At 35.3% G+C, this 18,254-nt stretch overlaps 1 long non-coding RNA gene and 1 pseudogene across 1 annotated transcript; both read left to right on the forward strand.

Annotated features, from left to right (window-relative positions):
* The first annotated feature begins 6,731 nt into the window (after positions 1 to 6,731).
* LOC109190331 lies at positions 6,732 to 7,850 on the forward strand (annotated as a pseudogene).
* Positions 7,851 to 8,614: 764 nt separating this feature from the next.
* On the forward strand, positions 8,615 to 14,047 carry LOC109190261. Its single transcript, XR_002055678.1, has 3 exons — positions 8,615 to 8,966; positions 9,217 to 9,387; positions 13,858 to 14,047. It is a non-coding gene; the product is annotated as an uncharacterized LOC109190261 (long non-coding RNA).
* The last annotated feature ends 4,207 nt before the right edge of the window (positions 14,048 to 18,254 follow it).

Raw genomic sequence — 18,254 nt, forward strand, 5'->3', positions numbered from 1 at the left:
AGTTAAGAGATGCCCTTTAAAGGAAGGGAATGATACATATTTATATTGTTGAAGGACTCAGATAGTTGACAAAGCGACGACATCGGACCGCCTTCATTCTTGGCCACACACGTGTCTCCCCACTACTTTGCTTCCAGCACTCTCATGCATAAGTGGAGCTTCCTACCCTTTAGTACACAAGATATTGAGTTGCTGGGTGGTTTAATTTGGAACTTATAGTATTTTGCTCAAAGCTCCATTCTTTCCTTAGCCCAATAGATTTACATTATTCTTATAGAGCCAACACTTTACCCATAAAGATGAACACCTCACTTAAATAATTAGGCCAATAAAATGGGTCCCCTAAGTTCCATGTCCCCATAAGATATTATTATTATATACTCTGTATATAATATTTCAATTATAACTAAGCCAAATTTGTGTTCATTTTTAGAAAAATGAAACCAAAAAATAAAATTTCTTAATTTTAATTTCAATTAAATAAAAAAAATTATAGTTTTCTACCTTCCATCCAACACTAAAAAAAATTAAAATATTTTCTAAAAATTAAGTTATTTTTCAAAGTTTTCCAGCAACTAAAATCTATGAGAATGATGTACCTGCTCTATTGCAGGTACAAGATTTTTCAATGACAAATTTTCAGAACAAAATTTTTAGATGATCAGTCAAACCAATTAAACTAGCCTCGTGGCCTGGCTCCATTTCTTTATATATACCTAGACCAGGCCGGCCACAATTTTTGACCACACAACATTATTTCAAACCAAACCCACCCCCTTTTGATCAATTCACCAGAAACCCATACCAAAAAAAACCTGAGGAAATGGAGAACAGTCATTATTCTACTCCGTTTAAATGTGCAGTAGTATTGTTTTGGGTGATATTGTACTGTGTGGTGTTGGTCATCTTCATCAACTCCGTGCACGTTGAGAGCTCCAGATCTTCAGTGGTTTCCATGGCGACGGAGAGCTTCGCTGCCATCACAGAAATGGATTACAAGGGACCAAGACCTCACCCCGGCCACCACCACTAATAACCGATCACTTCCATCATATCCACTACTTCATATATATATATATATATATATATCACATTGATATGTGATAGTAATGTTCATTTAAGTGCATATATAATTTTTGTTTTTTTGGGTTTCCCTCGAACGCAGTGATTAATCCTCTTGCTATCGGCACCTTTTTTGGATGGATCGGAACAGCTGGCATAGAGATTTAAGACTGCTTCATTTCCAAAGTCAAGGATCGAACCCTTGACCTTTGGTTAAGGATGGATGAGTCCCTCCCACTCAACCACACCCTCCAGGTTTAAGTGCATAATATATACACGCGAAAACACTCTCATTGATGTACTATATATTGTGTTTTTGTAATAAAATTGTGTTATATATATAACAGGTAGTATATTAGCATGAAAGGCAAGCCTAAAACAAATAAAAGAACACCAATATTTGAATTGGTTAGGCAGTTCATAAATGAGCATCATCCTATCTGTAGCGTTCATAATTTGTAAAAATTCAATCCACTCAGACCAATCTAGAGGGAGGGTAATGGGGCAATTGCCCCCCTCCCTAGCGCTCCAATGCACTACACCTAACGTCTCAATGCACAGCTTATAATGTGCATCAAAATATCAAATCCCAACCACCAGATCATGCCAAATGAAGAGCATATTAATTAGGCCACGAGTTCTCACTTTTCATATGAACCAGATTCTATATGTATATATGAGAGAGAGAATCATATTTTTTATCCCTCCATTATTAGTGAATATGTAATGTAATTCCTAATTTTCAATTTGAACATATTTGATCCCTCAATCTTTCTAACTTTAGTCAATATAGTCTCTGTTTGATTTTACAAGTCATGGACATTTTGAGAATTTCACATGCCACTTAATAATTTCCTCCAATTTCTTCCTTCCTCATACACAATTTACGTACCCTAGCTTTCTAGAACTCCATACCCATAGAGTAATTGTTGTTGGGCTATGACTAAACATGGTGGCGCTAAATGTTACAGAAATATAAGGAAATAAATTAAAGTTACGTTTTCCTACTAACTATAATTTTTGGCGTAATGGTAAACATTTGATCATGATAAATACTGAAATACATAACAAGCTAAGAGATCTAGAAAAAAAAAATGTTTATTTTTAATATATAGTTCCATTGAAATATTATAATACTATTTTTTTTATTAATCCTTGAATTAAAGAGTTCAAATTTGGAATGATGAATAGGGCAACAAAATTTACAATAATTGCTCCTTTAATAGCCAATAGAAATATCCTACTATAGATTTTAATTATAATCAAATATCTTGAGTACAGTTCAACTTATTCATATATGATCGATCTAGTACAAGATAAGATATACTTAAACCATGCATATATATATATATTTAAAAGAACATCATAGAAAAGAAGCATATCAATTTAATGTGAACCACCATTAAATGATAGTCTTATTTATTTGAATCTCTCTCAGATGGAGAGGGAAAGAAAGAAGCCATGAGATTATGCAGATCGAAAGCTTTGAAGTTGATATGCATGGTTAATTATGGCCACGGCCGCCGCGACTTGGTCCCGAGTAAGCCCTTTCTATGATGGCAGCAAAGCTCTCCGCCGCCATGGAAAGCACAGAAGAAGATTTGTCTTTCAGAGTTCTGGAGGCCTGAGCATGCACGGAGTTGAAGACGACCACCACCACACAGAATATGCCCCAAAACAATGCACATCTAAAACCCAATAATGCACCAAATGGAGAATAACAATGGAGAGAATAATGACTGTTCTTCTCCATTTTTCTAAAATATATACCAAGTTTTCTTGGTATGTATGTATGGTTTTTGGTGAATTGATCAAAGGGGGTTTGGATTTTGAAATAATGTTGTAGGAACAAAGGGAAGCCTGGTGTAGAGGTATATATAAGAAATGGACTACGTACATTATGCTAATAATTGGTTTTGTTCATGTTTTCTTACCTAGGAATGTTTGGCAATTAGCTTATTGTATTAGCTGTTTTAACAAGTTTATAGTATTATCAAGATTGCTTGGTATGTATGGATTCTGTTGGGTGGAAGCCGGTAACATGTCAAGTCTAGCCGGTGGTTAGGGGATTGTTGGGCGGAGGTCGGTGAAGGACCAAGTCCACCATTTTGTCTATTGAAATTGTGATTGTGGTATAAAAAAATAAAGTTGTGCTAGATAAAATTGGACTATGGATTGTTATATATATTCTAAATATATATATATTTTTAGTTCAATTTTGGTAACATCAATTAGAATCATATTCATCCCACATTTTTAGGTCACATAAGATTCATGAGGCCGGATGTCACATTATCTCAAAATATCCTCTGAACTAAACATCTTAAATATATTATCCAATTTAGACACATAATCCATCCCATTATATTCATGGAGAAGCAAAATGGATAGCAAATTTTCATAACCGATCATTATCGTTTAGGTTTATGAATATTGAAGGAGCCTCATACTTTAGGTCCAATGTATTCTTTATTTTTAGTTTGTTGCAAATAGACTAATTATCTTTAGTTTTTGTTTTGGTCATACATAACAATCCATAGTCCAAAGGAAAAGATTAAGATTAAGATGAAAGGCTAAAAGTCCTAATCATTATGTTATCCATCCAGGTCAAAAGTTGCACCAAAATATGCATCATTTGGAGACACTGACAAATTTGGAGAGTTTTCTAAAAAAACAAATGCTACTTTAAAGGGTATATAACCTAATATCTTGTGCATGGATGATTTATTTTCATTGAATGTCCTCTACGTTAATAGTATTATGGCGTGTTAAGGACCGACTAGGAGAAGTACAATAAAAAAGGAAAGCATTAAACCAATTTGCATTCGATTTACGAGAAAATTCAATTCACAGTCGCTATATGACAACTCTAACTAGCTAGTAAAGGATCACAAGGGGATAAACCAACCTAAGTTGTTTATACTTTATAGTTGATCACCGGCTCAAATCGAGAAGATCAATAGGCAGCTCGCTCAGGAAGTCAAACTTAAAACTTTACGGTTACCAAGTCAACTGCACTACTAACTCAATTGAGTTGTCTCTAAATGAACCAAGTTACTAGGTGGCGTTAGTATGTAGATGATGTTGTTATATATAATTATATATGATATATAAGTACATGATGAATTGAAATACTCCGTTTGCGTTCCGTTGTGGAGCCGAAATCTTATATTGTTGAATATATTTATGTATTATTGTAAAGAATTTCAGTAGTTCATGCAAATTAAATGGTGTGGGTATGTATATGTATATGAATAGAAAATTATGATTCAAGAGTTAAGGTATTATGATGTTAGTGGCGTGCACTTGTCTAAGGGGGGTGTATTCAATCATGACTTTTGTAGAGTTTTAAAGACTTTTAAAATGATAGATTTTAATAAACTTTGATTGACTTTCGTAGAGTCGTTCAAAACTTTTTAAAACTTTATAAGACTCTCTAAAAGTCTATACAAAAAACATTCATAGACTTTTATCAACTTTTTATTTTAAAAAGTCTACAAAAGTCATTGAAATTCTAAATTGAATACATCCTTACAAACTTTCAATGATTTTTATTTTTATCATTTACAATTTTCTTACAAAACATTAATTCGCTATACGTAGTAACCTGTTGTTAAAAAGAAAAAAAAGAAAAATATATATTACGAATATAAACATAAAAATAATAAAAATCAAAAAATATATAAGTATTTATATGAATATTATGAAACATATATTAAAATTTGACGATGAAAAATTTGCTTTGTTCATGTATTTAGGGAGAATTAGAGATAGTTAGGGATAAAAAATTCATAGAAAAAAATAAAAACCAATATAAACAAGCAATAATGAAGCACAAATAATATTATTTCGAATTTTTAGATGAAGATTTTAAAGTTTAGGAGAGAAAAAAATTGGTAGAGTTTAGGTATGACGAAAATATAGGATAATGAAGAAAAAATAATTTTATTGAATTTAGATAGGTTTATAGAGTTTAAATAGGGGAAAAATAGAGTTTAAATAGAGAGAGAAAACATTCAAAGTTGTTAGAAAGAAAATTTGAAATCTTGGGGTTGAGGGTTGGATTTCAACTATTTATATTTGACTAGGAAAAGTCTACAAAAGTCTTAAAATTAAAAAGTCTACAAAAGTTCATAACTTTTTGAATACCACATGACTTTTAAAGACTCTTTAAAAGTCTTAATCGAATACCACATGACTTTTAAAGACTCTTTAAAAATCTTGATTGAATACCGCCTAACTTTTAAAGACTCTCTAAAAGTTTGAATTGAATACCTCCAAACTTTTAAAGTTCATAAAAGTCTTTAAAACTCTATGAAAGTTATGATTGAATACACCCCCTAAGAATAATAGTGTCATTATCAAAATAGTCACGTATGCACTTAATTTAATCCATTTTAAATATGGGAACTAATAATAGTGGTGATGGAACTAATTAACCTTGTTATATGTGGGTCAACTAAGTTTGCATAAATAAAAGAGGGTAAAATGATAAAAGTAAGTAATTGTAATAGTATTTTGAGTGGATAAATGTTCTTATAGAAGTGTGAAATTTCAACTGTACGTACAACGATCGCAACTCCCTCTTTGTTGAACAAGATAGAGTTAGTTCAACAACAAGATCAGACAAGAAAGTAAACAAATATAACGGTCTTAATCGCCTTGGTCCGGATCGCCTTGCTGGGCCTAGACTATCTTTGTTTGGGTTGTCTTCCCTGAGCTCGGGTGAACTCCTTGGGCCGATTTCATATCTCCATCATCAACGTAGCCCCCACTTTCGAGTTGCGAGACATCATCAACAAGAGAGAGTAAATGCTTGCACTGATAAAAAATTGCGGACACCACCACAAATCCCTTGTAATCTTTGGTGGGGGACGACGATGACGTGGACGCGGCGAAGGAGACTCGAACGACATGTATTGTGGGCTCTTGGTAATGCCAATGGGTCCCGGGGACCAATATGTCTTTCCCCCTTTGGTGCACATCCACGTTAGCGATTATTAATCGTTCTTGGCCAATCCTTCTTGAACCACGCACAGTGACCGGGCACGGGGAGTCCGAGGGTGGTGCCATTCATGAGACTCACTGAGATCAGAGGACCCTTGACAGTCCGGATGACCTCTCACTTGCTTATTTTGTGTGCCTTCGGGCTAATTATCATCCTCATATGTATGCCTCTACGCTAAATATTTGGAAATTCTACTTTGTGAACTTTTGCTTTCGGACTAACTTGAATGGAAATATGTTATTTATCCCAACACCTTTTATGCTTGCATCCTTAGCCTTGCAATTTATTTTGTGATCTCAGTCCTCTCCATCCGGGCGACGCCGTGGTCCGAATACAATGGCATGGGGATTGGGGTGTATGTATGTATGTATTATATATTTATTTTTATTTTAATTGATTAAATATTTATTTATTTATTTTGATTATAATTCATATTTACTATCAAACAAAGAGACTCATTATAATTACTAAGACCATTATGATTCCAAAGTTTGAACTAAACATGTGTTAATTATGCAATTGTGCGCATGTTTGCATACCAGCAAATCAAACGACACATATTTTCTTAACGTCGTTGATCCTATGAGTACTAATAGGTCTTGAAGCTTGTCTCCTCCGAATGGTATGGTCTGTGTTCAATCGGTTAACCGAATCATTTTAATCGGTGGCGCCGCCTCATCCGTCGGTTCAGCTCAGCCGCTACGAGGCGCAGAAACGCCGTGACTGGAACACGTTCGGGCTGTACTTGAAGAACCAGCGGCCGCCGGTCCCACTTCTCCTCTGCAATTACAATCATGTCCTCGATTTCCTCCGGTGCCTCGACCACTTCGGGTAGACCCGGATTTTGGGCTGTGCAAGCTGGGCTACAGCATAGGGCCCCAAATTTTAGAGGGGCCCCAAATTTTAGAAGCTCAATATTTTATTTTTACCTAGTTAGTATAGTAATAAAAATTAAACGTTTTTAATTAAACCTAAAATGCTTTATAAAAAAATGGTAGGAACATGTATTTATTGTATTTTAACTTTGAGGTCTAAGGTTCAAAACTTGTGCACACTATTATTATTATTCCATAATATGTCTATTTTTACTTGTGCGTTGCACGGAAAAGATTTGTTATAATCTTTAAATTATAACAACGAATATTATATAGTGCAATTGATGAAATGGGTTGTATCGAATATGTTTTTTATGTTATCCTTGCTTGAATTCGAGCAAATAATTGCCCATTATCCGTGCAGTGTGCGTGCGATGCACGGATAAATTTTTTGTGTTATATATTTTGGTAATAAAATTACGGTATTTGTTTTAAACATTTTAATTTTGGTAGGGCCTTATTTATTTACTCAAACAGGGCCACAAAAATTTAAAAATCGGCCCTGAGTTCGGGGGTTCACTTACAAGGCTGCGTGTACTTCGGGGAGCCGAAGCCGGCGGGGCCTGCACTTGTCCCCTTCGCCAAGCGTGGGGCAGCCCTTGAACGCGCTCATCGGACGCTTACGCGCCGCCTTCGAGGAGAACGGCGGCTTGCCGGAGAGAAACCCCTTCGCCGATAACGCCATCCGCCTCTACCTCCGTGAAGTCAGAGACGCTCAGTCTAAGGCCCGAGGAATCCCCTACAAGAAGAAGAAAAATAATACTAATAATAATAATGCCCTCCCGAAGCCTAATAATGACGAAACGCCCAACTTCCAGATGCAATCCTCTATTCCTCTTGATCTCTCCCTCCAGCTTTCAGGGCGAAAATGGTAAAACTCTTCCTCTCATCTCCTCCCTTCTATTAATCAATGATGTTTTTTTGAAAGCTTAATTAATGATGTTAATTAGCACGAAGCTCAGCTTTCTTAATTCATATAAATATAGTAATTAATAATATTATTTTCTTTTCGGATTAAACTAAAATATTTTTAATGTAAGGTTTTTGCTTCTTGCAGACAAGAACATTTGATCTAGCTTTGGTTATCAGCGTCCCGTGCGTTTAAAAGCTTTGTCTATTTTTTTTTTTCTGAAACAATTAAAAAGCTTTGTCTATTAATATTTGAGAAAATGGTCAAATAGACCCTTAAACTTTACTCAAAATGGCAATTAAGCCCCTAAACTTTAAAAAAGAGCAATTAAACACTTAAACTTGTCATTTTGAAGCATCTAAACCCAGTAGCCGATTATTTACCTGAAATAATAGGTCATTTAAAATTCCGGCGAAAAAATAATATTCCCGGCGACATTTTTTTTAAGCCTTCCACAGGAGAAGACAACCAACACCTCTGGTCGTCCTCTCCAATGGAGAAGACGACCGAAAATTGCTTCGACGATTTTTTTTTTTTTTTTTTTTGGATTTTAGCGGCGGTCAACAATGATTTCCGGTAGTCAAAAGCAATAATTTACCTGTAACTTGTTCGTTACCAGTAAATTGGACTTATTTGACTTAAAATAACAAATTCGAGTGTTTAATTGTTTTTTTTTTAAAGTTCAAGAGCCTAATTATCAATTTTGAATAAAGTTTAGGGATTTATTTGACCCTTTTCTCCTAATATTTCAGTTAAAGATATCTTTAATCTTAGTGTGGTGAAGACAGTAAACCAGTCATTCACATTGCTCCAATAGAAGCCCTAATCATCCGCATATATAAAGCGTTTGATGGCCTCATCTCAGCAGAAAAAATAGAGTGCTAACAGATGAGCAACCCAGCAAGAAACCAGTCAAATACACCCCCCAAAAAAGTCCTATAATCACGATTTCATTCTAGTCTGCTGTGAATTGCTGTTTTTATATTCAAATGGTTTCATATATGAGTGATTTTAGGTATTGGTTTCATTTCAAGGATGTTATTAAACTCAAGAGGCGGAACCAAGCTCTTCGGATCCGGTCGCGATTTCACAGAATTTATTCATTTTAAAGGTATGCTCTGTTTTAACTTTCTCTATGTTAAATGTTTCAGTAGAGTAGCAAAATGTGATATTTTTTCCCCTTATGCAAGTAAGTTCAAACTTGCAAAGAGTCAAAGACTACCCAAAAAGATATAATGGGAGTGTTTAGTTAGTGGCTGACTCAACTTGGCTGTTTAGCCAATGAATAAGTTAATTTGGAGTGTTTGGTGAATGGCTGATTGGCCCATATAAAACGCTATAACACCGGTGTTTCTCATCAGCTTATGCTCAGCTCACCTTCAACAAAGAATGGAATGGAAGAGCATTATCAAAGAGCACAAGAGGAACAACGCGGAGTGAGCAAATGGAACAAATGGAAGCACTCTGAGAGCAATTCAATAGGTTCTACTGTCTCCGATCCACTCTAGCTTGTCCTCGGTCCTCTCGCTGTGGTTAGTTCATCCCCTCCATATATCTGTTTTCTCACAATTTGGCAGTACTATATAATCCAGTACTAATGAACTGTTTTTATACAGTACTAATAATGAACTCCATATATAATCCATTATATAGTAGTAATGAATTCCATATATCACTGCTTCTAATCCATTGTTCTGTTATTTAATGACAAATGCCCCTTTTTTGTTGGTTTTCTCCCACTGCCGTATGAAAATGCATCTTTTTTTTGTTTGTTTGTTTTTTCCAACCGCCATCATCATTAGCTGAATTGCAAAATCAAAGATTAAAATGTGCTTTCTTTGTCAGTATGCATTTTCATCTCTCATCTCTCTTTCTTTTTGATTTTGAAGTAGTACTGCGTTTTAAAACTTATTTGGCAACATATAATTAAACTGTGTGAATTTATATATCTTTGTGGTTTATTGAGGTGAATATATATGAATAAATGTGATGCTTATCTTTGATTGTCACCCATACCCGGTGACATATGAAGTATTGGCCACACCGGAGATGAAGCTCATAAACAACTGGACGGATAAGGTCATCAAATTCCAAGCATTTGGCAAATAGCACAACCCAAGAATGGGGTTCTATAGGGCAAGGGAGACGATGACCGCATGTTGGATGACATTAAGTTTATTCCGATTCGGGAGTTTTGGGAGGAAATTACAAATGGAGGGGAGTCGTATTAAGCACTGACGGAGTAAGTCTAAGGTTACCGCACTGACGGAGTAAGTCTAAGGTTACCGCACTGACGGAGTAAGTCTAAGGCTACCGCACTGACGGAGTAAGTCTAAGGCTACCGCACTGCGCGGAGTAAGTCTAAGGCTACCGCACTGAGCGGAGTAAGTCTAAGGCTACCGCACTGCGCGGAGTAAGTCTAAGGCTACCGCACTGCGCGGAGTAAGTCTAAGGCTACCGCACTGCGCGGAGTAAGTCTAAGGCTACCGCACTGCGCGGAGTAAGTCTAAGGCTACTACACTAAACACTCCCACTAAAAACGAGCTTTAAAAACCACCTCTTCTCATGGAGCACTAGATTGAAGTTAATGTAGGAATTGTGTTGGCTATTGCAAGTTGAATTGGAATCATAGTGTAGGAAATTTGGGGCAAAATTGCTTGAAGATCCTATTCACTTACTCCATTTTGTTTGCTTGGTTTCATGCTATCCTTGTGAGTTTGAATTGTTAGAATTGTGAATTTGAAATGGGGTTTACTTTTTCTTCCATCCAAATTGTTTGCAAGTCCTATTCCCTTTCCCATATTGTTTTCCCCTCTTGTTGCTATCTTTGTGGTGAATAAGGTTGTTTGCTAGGGACACAAGGTCGTCGGAGTTCTAATCTAGGGACACAAGCTTTCTGTAAATGACCTGCGTAGTTTTTCTATAAATGACTTTCTACAAAACAAAAAAAAAAAAACAAACAAACAAAAGGTCATAAACATGTTAGGGCCTTTTTGCACGTTGTTTACAACTAACCTTTCTTGTCTTGGACTTCTTGATTTTCTTTTGGTGCAGGAAAAGCACGTGCAAGAAGGTAACGGTCGTTCTTAAGTCTAAGGCTACTGCACTGAGCGGAGTAAGTGTAAGGCTACCGCACTGAGCGGAGTAAGTCTAAGGCTACCGCACTGAGCGGAGTAAGTCTAAGGCTACCGCACTGTGCGGAGTAAGTCTAAGGCTACCGCAATGCACGGAGTAAGTCTAAGGCTACCGCACTGCGCGGAGTAAGTCTAAGGCTACCGCACTGCGCGGAGTAAGTCTAAGGCTACCGCACTGTGCGGAGTATGTCTAAGGCTACCGCACTGTGCGGAGTAAGTCTAAGGCTACCGCACTGTGCGGAGTAAGTCTAAGGCTACCGCACTGAGCGGAGTAAGTCTAAGGCTACCGCACTGAGCGGAGTAAGTCTAAGGCTACCGCACTGAGCGGAGTAAGTCTAAGGCTACCGCACTGCGCGGAGTAAGTCTAAGGCTACCGCACTGCGCGGAGTAAGTCTAAGGCTACCGCACTGCGCGGAGTAAGTCTAAGGCTACCGCACTGCGCGGAGTAAGTCTAAGGCTACCGCACTGCGCGGAGTAAGTCTAAGGCTACCGCACTGCGCGGAGTAAGTCTAAGGCTACCGCACTGCGCGGAGTAAGCTACCGCACTGTGCGGAGTAAGTCTAAGGCTACCGCACTGTGCGGAGTAAGTCTAAGGCTACCGCACTGAGCGGAGTAAGTCTAAGGCTACCGCACTGAGCGGAGTAAGTCTAAGGCTACCGCACTGTGCGGAGTAAGTCTAAGGCTACCGCACTGCGCGGAGTAAGTCTAAGGCTACCGCACTGCGCGGAGTAAGTCTAAGGCTACCGCACTGCGCGGAGTAAGTCTAAGGCTACCGCACTGCGCGGAGTAAGTCTAAGGCTACCGCACTGCGCGGAGTAAGTCTAAGGCTACCGCACTGCGCGGAGTAAGCTACCGCACTGTGCGGAGTATGTCTAATGCTACCGCACTGTGCGGAGTATGTCTAAGGCTACCGCACTGAGCGGAGTATGTCTAAGGCTACCGCACTGTGCGGAGTAAGTCTAAGGCTACCGCACTGTGCGGAGTAAGTCTAAGGCTACGGCACTGTGCGGAGTAAGTCTAAGGCTACCGCACTGTGCGGAGTAAGTCTAAGGCTACCGCACTGTGCGGAGTATGTCTAAGGCTACCGCACTGAGCGGAGTAAGTCTAAGGCTACCGCACTGTGCGGAGTAAGTCTAAGGCTACCGCACTGCGCGGAGTAAGCTACCGCACTGTGCGGAGTATGTCTAATGCTACCGCACTGTGCGGAGTATGTCTAAGTGCGGTGCGGAGTAAGTCTAAGGCTACCGCACTGAGCGGAGTAAGTCTAAGGCTACCGCACTAAACACTCCCACTAAAAACCAGCATTAAAAAGCACCTCTTCTCATGGAGCACTTGATTGAAGTTAATGTAGGAATTGTGTTGGCAATTGCAAGTTGAATTGGAATCCTAGTGTAGGAAATTTGGGGCAAAATTGCTTGAAGATCCTATTCACTTACTTCATGTTGTTTTGCTTGTTTTCATGCCATCCTTTTGAATTTGAAATGGGGTTTACTTTTTCTTCCATCCAAATTGTTTGCAAGTCCTATTCCCTTTCCCATATTGTTTTTGCCTTTTGTTGCTATCTTTGTGGTGAATAAGGTTGTTTGCTAGGGTCACAAGGTCGCCGGAGTTCTAATCCAGGGACACAAGCTTTCTGTAAATGACCTGCGTAGTTTTTCTGTAAATGACTTTCTAAAAAAAAAAAAAAAAAGCAAACAAAAGGTCATAAACATGTTATGGCCTTTTTGCATGGTGTTTACAACTAACCTTTCTTGTCTTGGACTTCTTGATTCTCTTTTGGTGCAAGAAAAGCACGTGCAAGAATGTAACGGTCGTTCTTAAGGTGTGTGATTTTTCTTTTTAAGGTGTATGGTCTGTCAGCCTCAGATCAACTACTATTTAAGGAAAATTCGTCACCTTCGATCTTCAACAATGTTAAGGTGCATGGTCGGTCAGCCTTAGATCAACTACTATTTAAGAAAAATTCGTCACCTTCGATCTTCAACAATGTTTTGCGAAAGACACAATAATGTGCTCTAGAAGGCACAAAAATGTGCACTGAAAGGGATAAAGATGTGAAACAATTATTGAAAATACCAAATTTAATATAGGATATTCGACACAAATCATAAAAGAGCAAACACGATTCAACTCAAATTAGTAATTTGTGATCAAATTAACTTAACTTTTTTTTTTTTTTTTAAAAGTTTGCTATCTACGACATGTTGGTACAAGTGATTACTGTTTAAATAAAGTTTATAGTTAAAAACGACATTAATATTTGGTTTATTCTTCTTGAATAGGAAGAAAAGTTTGTAGAGAAACCATCGCATGTAGCGTAGTAATGGTAAGATACTAAGCAACTCTATAGCCCTAAGTTTTCATTTTTATTCCAAGTTACTAATTATATAGAACAACTTTTGGTTTATTAAATGAGGCACATTTGCTTTGGATAGACTTTTTACTTATAAATTTCTTGCATTGTTTTACCCAATATTACCTCAACATACATTTTTCAGTTCATTTGGTTAGCACTTTAAGAAGCATGTTGGTTTTGTGCCATTGCCTTGATTGATTATGAGTAGAAAATTTGATAAATTGTCTTAGCTTTGAGCTCTTTAGCTTATTCATATTGTTTTCATTTGAAATACTATTTTCTGCCTTTCTTACGATTTGGTATTCAGAGATTCATTGATTTCATTGAGAGGTCCATTTGTGTCATTTCCTTCAAAGTGATGAGAAGTGCTTGATTGTTTGTTTGCAAGAATTTAGAATGAATAGTAATGCTTTCTTTTATATATATGTGTATATATATATATATATATATATATATATATATATATATATATATATATATATTATAAGTTTAAAAAATGTCTATCAATATAGGAGGTTGTAACTCAAATACAACAAACTCAACTTGAGCTTGGAGATTCAATTGCATGGTACAAGGCAGCCGGTGGTCTCAAGAATGGAGGATGTGTTTTGGGATTTGGCTGTGAGACAAAAGAATTCAAAATTTGGACAATCATCTACACATGTAGCTTGTGAGGAACAAATTAAGCAATTAAAGGAAGAGCACAAGTGGATCATGGACAAATTTCAATGGCTCGAATCTCAAATTGTTGCACTTAGTGGTGTAAATCCGCATTTCAACTACTTGCCATGAAAGCAATGGTGTTGCGCTAGATGATCTCGATTGAATGATGGCACACAATATCTTTTGCAAGCGGAATAAAGATTCTCTGATGACACGCTCAATCATTATATCTTAAATCATGGTCCATCTTATAAGATAAATATTTTATACAAATTTATTTTTAATATTATATATATATATATATATATATATATATATATATATATATATATATATATATATATATATATATTAAATTAGTAATACACTAAAAGTGAATATATATCAAAATATAATTAATCTAATTTCCTGATAGTAAACTAAAAGTGAACTTGTAATATATATAAAATAAACTTGGATCATGTTCTATTTTGCAATATTACCCATGAGTCCACGATATAATTTATGACAAATGTAGATCCTGGTCCAAAACAATATTCAATTAACATATTATATATATTCATTTAATAAATTATGTATTTATAAATAAATTGAATGTACATAATATGTTAATTATAATATGTACCTAATAAGTTACTTGCAAGTACATAATATGTCAGCTACATGTACATAATGTTTTAATTGTAATATGTACATAATTAATTAATGAGAAAATTTCAATTTTGGTCCACTGCTTATTGGGGTTGTGTTAATTGCAACACTCAAAAATGTTAATTAAGTACCTTGACTATGCAGTTTCTTTCAATTTTGGTCACTCTGGCCAAATTACCGGTCAAATCTCATCGAAAATTTTTAATAGGTCAAATAATGAGGACTTTTTTGGTCATTTTACTTTTTCCCTTTCTTCCCCGGCGAGCAACTCCATTAGCGGAAACACTGAAATTCGCGTCCTGGAGGTTGAAATTCTGGGATACGAAAGGGGAGAAATGCAAACGAACCAAATGGGTAATTTTTCGGGTTACTGTCATTGCCAAAATTGCTTTAGCTTTTCTCTATGATTGTTGTGTTTTCCTTTTAATGGACTGTAGATAAATGATTGGTCCCACTTTATTGATTTATTTTGTGTGATTGAGCTGTGTTAATGAATGGAAATGTGCAAATAATGGGTGGTGATTGAGCTTTGAAGTTCCTTGGAATACGAAATACTTGGGTTTAGGTTATAGAATTGATACTCTGTAAGCAAACTTTGTGTTTTTGGATGAGTTGAAGTTTTGCTTTTCAACAGGAAATCAGGGGAGAATTGATAAGTTAAACCGGCGACCAACTTGGGGAATATTGTTTCGGGATGAACGTCGTCAAAGTGATGAAGTTCTGGAAAGCATGCAAATCAAATTAAGGGAAGGTTGCTCGCCGGAAATGGAGTTACTCGCCGGAGAAAAAAGGGAAAAAGTAAAATGACCAAAAAAAACCCTCATTATTTGACCTATTAAAAATTTTCGGTGAGATTTGACCGGTAATTTGGCCGAAGTGACCAAAATTGAAAGAAATTGCATAGTTAAGGTACTTAATTAACATTTTTGAAAGTCAAGTGTTGCAATTAACACAACCCCAATAGTCAGTGGACCAAAATTGAAATTTTCTCTTAATTAATTGAATGTATATAATATGTTAACTGTAGGTATATAATCTTGACATGATCCAATTGTTGGATAGTTATGTTGTGCATCCGTATGCACCATGCATGTTGCATACGGATGCCAAAACGACGTCGTTTTATTAAAAAACGCGCGTCTCTCCTTTAAAAAAAATTCAGGTTCGATTCCCAGCAACAACATTATATTGTTCATTCATTCTGGAATTTTAGTTCATAGATTATGGAATTATAGTTCATTGATTATGGAATTATAGTTCATCGATTATGGAATTGTAGTTCATCGATTCTGAAATTTTAGTTTATAGATTATGGAATTTTAGTTCATTCATTCTGAAATTTTTAGTTCATAGATTAGATTATGGAATTATAGTTCATCGATTATGGAATTATAGTTCACTGATTATATAATTTTAGTTCATATGTTGTTGCTTGGAATCAAACCTGATTTTTTTTTTTTAAGAGGAGACGCGCGTTTTATTAAAACGACGTCGTTTTTGCATCCGTATGCACCATGGTGCATACGGATGCACAGCATAATTTGCCCCAATTGTTATACTATGGATTAGAGTCTAGCTTTTATTGTGAACCCTGATCCAAAAAATATGTATATGCACAGCATAATTAACACATTGCTGGAAATTATGAAATTTTCAACCACCTGAAAGTGATCTTAAATCAAGTCGAAAAAGCTTTGTTCCGACCACTTTTTGTATCCGAAAATATCTTTGTTGCTATTTCCGATCACTTTTTACTTTCGACTTGATTTAAGATCACTTTCAGGTGGTAGGGAATTCTATAATTTCCAGCCGTGACATATTATATGTCTTCGGTTGATAAATTATGTGCATGTCTTCGGTTAATAAATTGTATACACATAATACGTTAATTACATTATGTATTTGCAGTTAACATATTATGTGCATGTAGTTCACATATTATGTTTTCAATTTATTTACAAGTATATAATATGTTAATTACACATGCATAATAAGTTAAATACATACCTAATATGTTAACTACACATACATAATAAGTTAACTGTAAATATATAATCTGAATGTTATTTTCGAACAAAATTCACAATGCAAAACGTTAATCCAAAGGTTCATCAATCCATAGTATAATTTACCGACATGATTTATCATGTGCATGAATCCTAGTCAACAAACATAACAATTGATCATTTACCGTGGCAGGGGGATGAAGGGTTTCTAGGCCCATTAGAAGCAGGATGGAACATGGGCCCGACATGAGGCCCGACAAGGAAGCGGAAAAACAAATAGCTCCACGTGTGGTGGGGTCCAAGACTAGGAAGTTTGAAAGTGAGGTCAACGTCAACATTTTATTTTCCGACTTTGCCACACGTGCTAATCCACATATCTAGTCAACAACATATACATCTTTAATTAATTCACTCAATTTTGGTGTGAATTATTATAATGTTACCAAAATCAATCAAGTGTTTTTCCCCTACTAAAAATAATGTTATTCCTTTAAAAAAAATCATGTTATAAGTTACAATATAATGGATCTTTAATTATTTATTTATTACAATATAATTATAATTAAAATGTATATAAAAAAAATACTCCATAATAAATTCACTAGAACACTCATCTATCAATTAGTTTCATAAAAGAAAAAAAAAAAAGAACTATTTTATTTTGAGTAGTTATCATTTCATATTATGTTTTTATATAACGACTTGTGTAAAACCGTCTCACATGAAACATATATAAAATATGTAATACCTATTATTAAAAACATAATACTTTTTTATAGCTCTACATGTATTACATTTTTACTGAAAAGTATTATTATTTTTTTAAAAAAATATTAGTGAAAATGTAATACTTGTTGATTTATATAAAAAAATTATATTGTTATATATTTGAAAGTTTTCTTTAAGTAAGACAATTTTATACCATACCAACCAAACTTTATATTATCTTATGGTTAAGATTTTTTTTTTTTTTTTTTAAATCTAAATTGAACTTGGCCAGATGAAAATCGAGCCATCTTTGTCTAGTAGAAAAAAAGCAGACAAAGACACCCACTATTTTCTTCATCAAGTTTTTCTACGGAACAGACATGTTTAATTTTTTTATTTTTTTATTTTCATATTTAAAAAGAACTTTGTTTATATTTCTTTTTATAGAAGAATAAATCCATGTCAAATCATAGCCTAATCAGCACCAACTCAACACTAACTGATAGCTAATTTGCTTAATTGTACTTTCTCATTGAGTTTTGTTTGTTTTTCTTCTAATGTTTATTTATTTTATTTATTTTAACACTATTGACTCACTTTTTCTAAAGTTTAAGAGCTCAATTACACTATAACTCAAACTTCAAACCTTATGTGGCCCTTATTGCTCATTAATTGTATTATTATATGTCTCAAAGTTGTACTCACGATTTCCTAACATAATGACTGACCATGGGTCTTTACGCAATTTATACTATGTACTATATATGATTCATTGCAATGTATATCACTGATAAATGTTTATTTTTAGTATACTGAATGTTCATTTTTAATGTACTAAAAATTTATTTTTATGTAGTATATCAAATAATGAATCTTAAAAA

Source organism: Ipomoea nil, unplaced genomic scaffold (genome assembly GCF_001879475.1).
Source record: "Ipomoea nil cultivar Tokyo-kokei standard unplaced genomic scaffold, Asagao_1.1 scaffold1576, whole genome shotgun sequence".
Lineage (NCBI taxonomy): Eukaryota > Viridiplantae > Streptophyta > Magnoliopsida > Solanales > Convolvulaceae > Ipomoea > Ipomoea nil.